The following is a 6,010-nucleotide window of genomic DNA, read 5'->3' as shown; positions in this document are numbered from 1 at the left end:
GAAGCGCACCGAGCAAAGTGCGCTTATATACAGCCATGACAGTCGAGGTGAAGTTCGCAGAAACAGGGTGTTTGTTTGGGCTGGGATGGCTCTCACTTCACGTTTCGTTGGCCCATAGTTGGCCTATAGTGGGAACGATAGCAGCTTGTCTTCTTCACGGCAGAGGCACTGCCAGAGCGAAAGTGCAATTTGATCGACCACACGCAATTACCTGTTCGCTGAAAGCACTCGCATCCATCTCGAACGCGATTGCGTATCCGCGACCTTTGCGTCCGAATGTCGTCACTGGCATGACCTGCGCGGTGACATCAGCATTCGTGCATTGGCAGCCGCGAGATTAAATTTCCAAGAAATGTTTGATTTTCGCAATATTTGACGGGTTATCTAAAATGTTGAACAAACCAAGTTGTCTTTTTTTTTTTTATTGAAATGAAAATAAAAGAAAATGATGTTCAGTTCAGTTCAGTTTTATTTCCTTAAAGACCCCTTCGCTAGGGGTATTACATAAGGGGTGGGTACAGTTGATAAGGCAAATATAAACACAGGTATACAGAAAAAATTGTACATGGAAGCTACGTTTTCGCAAGTGCATAAAAACAGAAATAGTAACACGTGAAAAAGCAGGTTATTGATTAGCCAACAAGGACACATTTTCGAGAAATGATGTCGGGCAAGTGATTGCAGCTACGTGGTGGGGAAGGGCGTTCCAATCTGATGCTGTGCGGGAAAATAAAGACGAGGAAGAAGTGGTTGTGTGGGAACGTGGGCGTAAGACTTGTAATGGGTGCCCAGTTCGTAGCGATATGCGTGCGGGTGGTGTGATATATGGCTCGTGAAATAAGAAACTGTAAAAAAAACTTATGAAAGAGGCAAAGACTAGCAGTAGCGCGGCGACGTGCAAGGGGCTGTAGATCAGATTTTGCTCTTAAGGATGATACGCTTACATCGTATGAGTAGGATGAATGGATGTATCTGACGACGCGGTTTTGAAAGGACTCGAGCTCATTAACTAGATAGACTTGATATGGATTCCAGATGGGTGATGCGTATTCAACTTTCGGTCTGATAAGGGATCTGAAAGCTAGGAGTTTTACGTTCTGCGGGGCGTCACGTAAGTGTCGTCTTATGAAGCCAAAACTTCGGTTAGCTGATGAAAGTATGTTGGAAATATGCGTACCTCAACTGAGATCACGAGAAAGTGTGACGCCCAAGTACTTAAATGATTCTACTGATTCTAAGGGAACGTTTACTATAGTATAAGAGGACAGGAAAGGGTTACGGCGACGGGTAAAATATATATGTTTACATTTGTTGGGATTAAGAGTCATCAGCCAATTTTCACTCCAAGACTGCACGTTGTTAAGACTTTGTTGTAAGGTGTTTTCGTCAGTAGCATTAGAAACTGGATGGTAAATCACGCAGTCATCGGCGAAAATTCGTATCTTACAAGATACGTGTTGGGGTAAATCATTAATGTAAATTCAAAAAAGAGGACCGAGAACTGATCCCTGAGGGACTCCAGAAGTTACAGGGAGAAGAGTGGATGATTTGTCATTTACAGAAACGAATTGGTAGCGATCAGTAAGGAATGCTTCGAGCCATTTGAGCAAGCCACTGTGTAAGTTCAAAGAAGAAAGCTTTAGTAGTAAGTGGCGGTGAGAAACTTTGTCAAAAGCCTTTTCATAGTCAAGAAAAATAGCGTCAGTTTGTTGGTTAGAGTCAAGGTTTACATGTAAGTGATGTAGAAACAGAGCTAGTTGCGTTTCGGTAGAGAAACCTTTGCGGAACCCATGCTGTGCCGAATGAAAAAATTGATTTGCGTCAAAATTATTTATGATCAGGGAGTAGGTGACGTGTTCCATGATGTTGCAAGGAAGACTAGTTAGAGAGATGGGTCGATAATTTAGCGGTGTGTTCTTATTACCAGACTTGTAGATGGGAATGACCTTCCCCGCCTTCCAGTCGTGAGGCATGGAACCTGTAGAAAGTGACTGCGAGAATATAAGACACAAAAATGATGAAGAAATATATTTTGTATTTTTTAGCAGCTTAGAGTTTATACCATCTATACCTGCTGAGGATGAAAGTTTAAGGTTTTCAATTATGCGCAAGACACCATCAGGATAAAACACCACGCTCGGCATGCTAGAAACTATGTTGCAGGGGACATTAGTCAATGGAACGTTATTATCATTAGAAAATGCTGACGAAAATGCGTTGGTAAATATGAGTGCGCACTCAGTTTCAGGCACGATTTCACCCATATCATCAACAAGAGTTACAGTGCGTGTGTTACTTGGGTTGATAACTTTCCAAAATTTCTTGGGGTTGTCTGTTAACATTTTAGGTAAGTCATTATTGAAAAAGGACCATTTGGCATTGCGGACAGCACTAAGTATTCACTCTCAGCGGCGTAATATTTATCCCATGAAGTTGGGCTTGATTTCAACTTGGCACTACGAAAAAGTCTTTTTTTTTCTTATTTTCCAACCTCTTTAAATTGTTATTGAACCAGGGATTCTGACGGAATGGAATGGAATGTTAATGTGTTGCACGGAATGTTAGTTTCGGAATACACTTGTTTGCTAGTTCATTCATTTTATTTCTAAACAGTTCCCAGTTGTCTAGAACAGACCGTTCCTTGAATGAAGCTTCAAGGACTGCAAAAAAGTGCATAATTCTTCATTTATAGCTTCAAAATTTGCTTTTTCATACAGGTTGATAGTTTTGCTGGAAAGAACACGGGGTGCTGGGGCAAAGTCAAACGTGGCATGAATTACACTGTGGTCGCTGATAGGACGAAGGTAGGTAACCGATGATAATGTCTCTGGATGGTCAGTAAGTATAAGGTCCAAAATGTTTGCGCAGTCGCGCGTTACACGTGTCGGCTCTGAGATAAGCTGTGTTAAGTTGAAATTCAAACAGATGTCGATGAAATCCTTCGCCTCAGTGTTATTTATTGTGGAAGTTAGGTTATTCCAATCAATAACGGGAAAGTTGAAATCACCGAACAGAAGGATATGGGCGTTAGGATGGCTTACTGTAATCTGGCATAAAGTACTGTTAAGTTCTGGTGAGAAGTTTGGATTACTGGTAGGTGGCCTGTAGCACACACCTAGAAGGACATATCGAGGGGAAGAGCGAATAAGAAGCCATTGTATTACTAAGTGCGAAGAAATAATAATGGGTGTACAGGATATTTCACGACAACAAGCAATAAGAACGCCCCCTCCCCCCCCCCCCCCCGCGTGCCCCTTGACGGTCGCAGCGATACACATCGAAGTTTGGCAAGTCTTGGACTACTTCATCGTCCCTAATTTCACTTGTGAGCCACGTTTCTGTTATAACTAGCAAGTTGCTGGTAGATGACGTCACGAAATTTGATATTGCGTCACGTTTGGGAATGAAACTGCGGGCATTAGTGTAAACGATAGATAGGGAAAGGTTTTTCTTAGCGGCGGAAGGGCGGTTATTAACTGCATGAATTTTGTGCAATGATTGCTACTGAATATTTTTAACTGATTTCGTCAAATCGTCATATTCATAGCGCTGGGAACCCATAACGAGCGTTTTGAAACGCATGGAAAAAGGCAGAGATTGACTTTTGGCGTAGGCGATAAAATGTTTTCGGGCGTTCCGAACTGCGGGCGAAAAATCTTCGCTCACGCTATAATTTGTGCCTTTCAGTTTGCGGCCGTTAGACAGGACAGATTCCTTCGTTTTATATGACGCGAATTTGATAATGATGGGACGGTGCCGGTTAGGTGAATAGCGTCCAAGGCGATGAGCACGTTCGATATCTTTGGACTCAAGGTATACGTTCATGATATCCGTGATTTCATCAATGATCAGCTTTTCTGATTGTGCAAAGGTTTCTTTTGGGTTAGTATCAGGAAGGCTATAGAAAATTAGACTATTCCTTCGGGACCGGTTGTCTGCATCGTCTAGGAGATTTTCGAGGCCGGATATCACGCTGGCAGTTTGAGCAGCGGCGTATTTGACAGCTTCTAATTCATGTTGAAGTTGTATCATGGCCTGGTAATGATGTTCCAGTTCGGCCATTCGTTTGTTCAGGTCCATTAGAATCTTATCAGTGTTTAAAATCTGACTTTTTAAGCCTTGAACTTCACTGATTAGTGTATTCTGACTGGCTGAAATCTTCTGCAATTCTTTCAACACAACGTTCGTGTCGGGTCCCGGGTTAGTTTCAACGTCGCCAGAGAGTATTAGTAAGCGGTGAATCCCTTCCGCACATTCACCCATAAGAGCAAGGCAGCAATGGGGGCTCGGAAGCTGCACCAGACAATAGTCGCTACACCTCTTAGCAAAAAGGCTGTGCCTTGTACCAACCTGCATGGCGAAAACCAGTGGGTTAGACGACAGTGTCGTGGCGCAGCCACCGAGCCCACAGAGCGGCCGGAGCGGTAGGCTGTCTTTTATAGTGGACGAGCTGGAGAGCGTCGATGTCGATGCAGGAACCCACGATGAATCGAGCATCCATTGCTGTGCTGGCAGTACGTAGGTAACCGGAAAGGCGCAGTCATGTGCGGCGCCTTGCTGATCCGAAAACCGGTCACAAAATGGCGCATGCTCCGAAGGGGTCCGAGAACAAGCAGCCGCCAGTGCGGGCAGCAGCACGTGCGAAAGGGCAGCGGCGATCATCTGCATGGCGATGTAGTCATCCTATAATGGTAATGGCTACACCTTTTCTCGTGCCAGAAATAACAATGTATAAAAAAAATACGTAGTAGGAAACCGAAAAGACTGCGATGGTCATGTGTGTTGTCATTGCTGTGAGCTTGATTTGTTTGTGTTTGTTGTTGTTCTTGACCTCAGTTATCGTGGTGCACAGCCACCGTGGGGTATTGGCCATGAATCGGGCGGTTAGATGAAACGGATAAGGACAAGGAAATTAACGATTTAGAAGTTGAAACTTAGAAACGAAAATTCTAGGATGCGGAAAAAAAGTGAAGCCTGTAGTAACACAAGCAACCCAAAACGATGAACGAATGGCCTGTGGTCTTCACGTTCTTCTTTGTCGTCTATTAATATTGTGTCCAAGAGGGCTAACAAACAAGTTGTCGTATTTAGTATTTTTTTTTGCATATCTCTAGTGTTAACGTCATGATATTTGACTAGGCACTGTGATCCGTTCTGTTGTATGGTAGCTAAGTTCGAGTGATATGCAGACACCGTAAGTAGGCTTCCCCGTTCATCTAATTTGCCTTAAATTGCCAAAATAGGCTTTCAAATATTAGGTGGTGTGCTTTGAAAGACAAGCTTTTAAAGCTTATAAGGTTTGGCGTACGAAGGACAGTAAGGACGTTGGTACCAGTCCGCACGTTGATCCTGTATTCGTGAATCCATGGCCTGACGTCGCCCATCTGTGGAGAAGCGTATATAATTACGGATACTGCATATCGTTTAAGGAGTCGCATGGTAATGCGGTTCTTGTGACCTACAGAATTGTGGTTGAGCAAGCATGTTGAAATGTTTTCTGTGGTGTTTGAATTGATGACGTGCTTATTCGTGCTAGGTTTCGCCAAGGTCACATCGCTATTAGCCACGCTAAGTGTCCCTCAAATATTACTTGATGTGAAGGCTACTTCATCATCTCATCAAACCGCACAGAAAGCTATCAAATAATATGGCGTGGTAACATTTAATTGTGCGACAACCCTTATGTGTGCCGGCCATGTGGTTTATCCTGACGATGTTACGCCTAAAGTGCGCATTGTCCGTTACCAGAGCAGTTAAGCGTTGCATCGTTTGACCCAGTTAGTTCTCCATTCATTGGTTACCAGCGACAGCGAAATTATTCGAGGTAAGGACCTCATGTGCTGAATTAACGGATATTTTTGTTCGTACGTGTAAGCGCTCTTTGCCATTAAGCTGTCACCTTCGCAAATAATGCTTCAAGCATAAGAATTAACTCGCATTTCCTCCTATGAAAAATTGGAGTGTTAGAACTTCCTGAAAATCTAGGCCAAGGTGTCTGCATTATTTTTTT

This window comes from Dermacentor andersoni, chromosome 2 (assembly GCF_023375885.2).
Source record: "Dermacentor andersoni chromosome 2, qqDerAnde1_hic_scaffold, whole genome shotgun sequence".
Taxonomy (NCBI): Eukaryota; Metazoa; Arthropoda; class Arachnida; order Ixodida; family Ixodidae; genus Dermacentor; species Dermacentor andersoni.
This window is presented reverse-complemented; position numbering follows the sequence as displayed.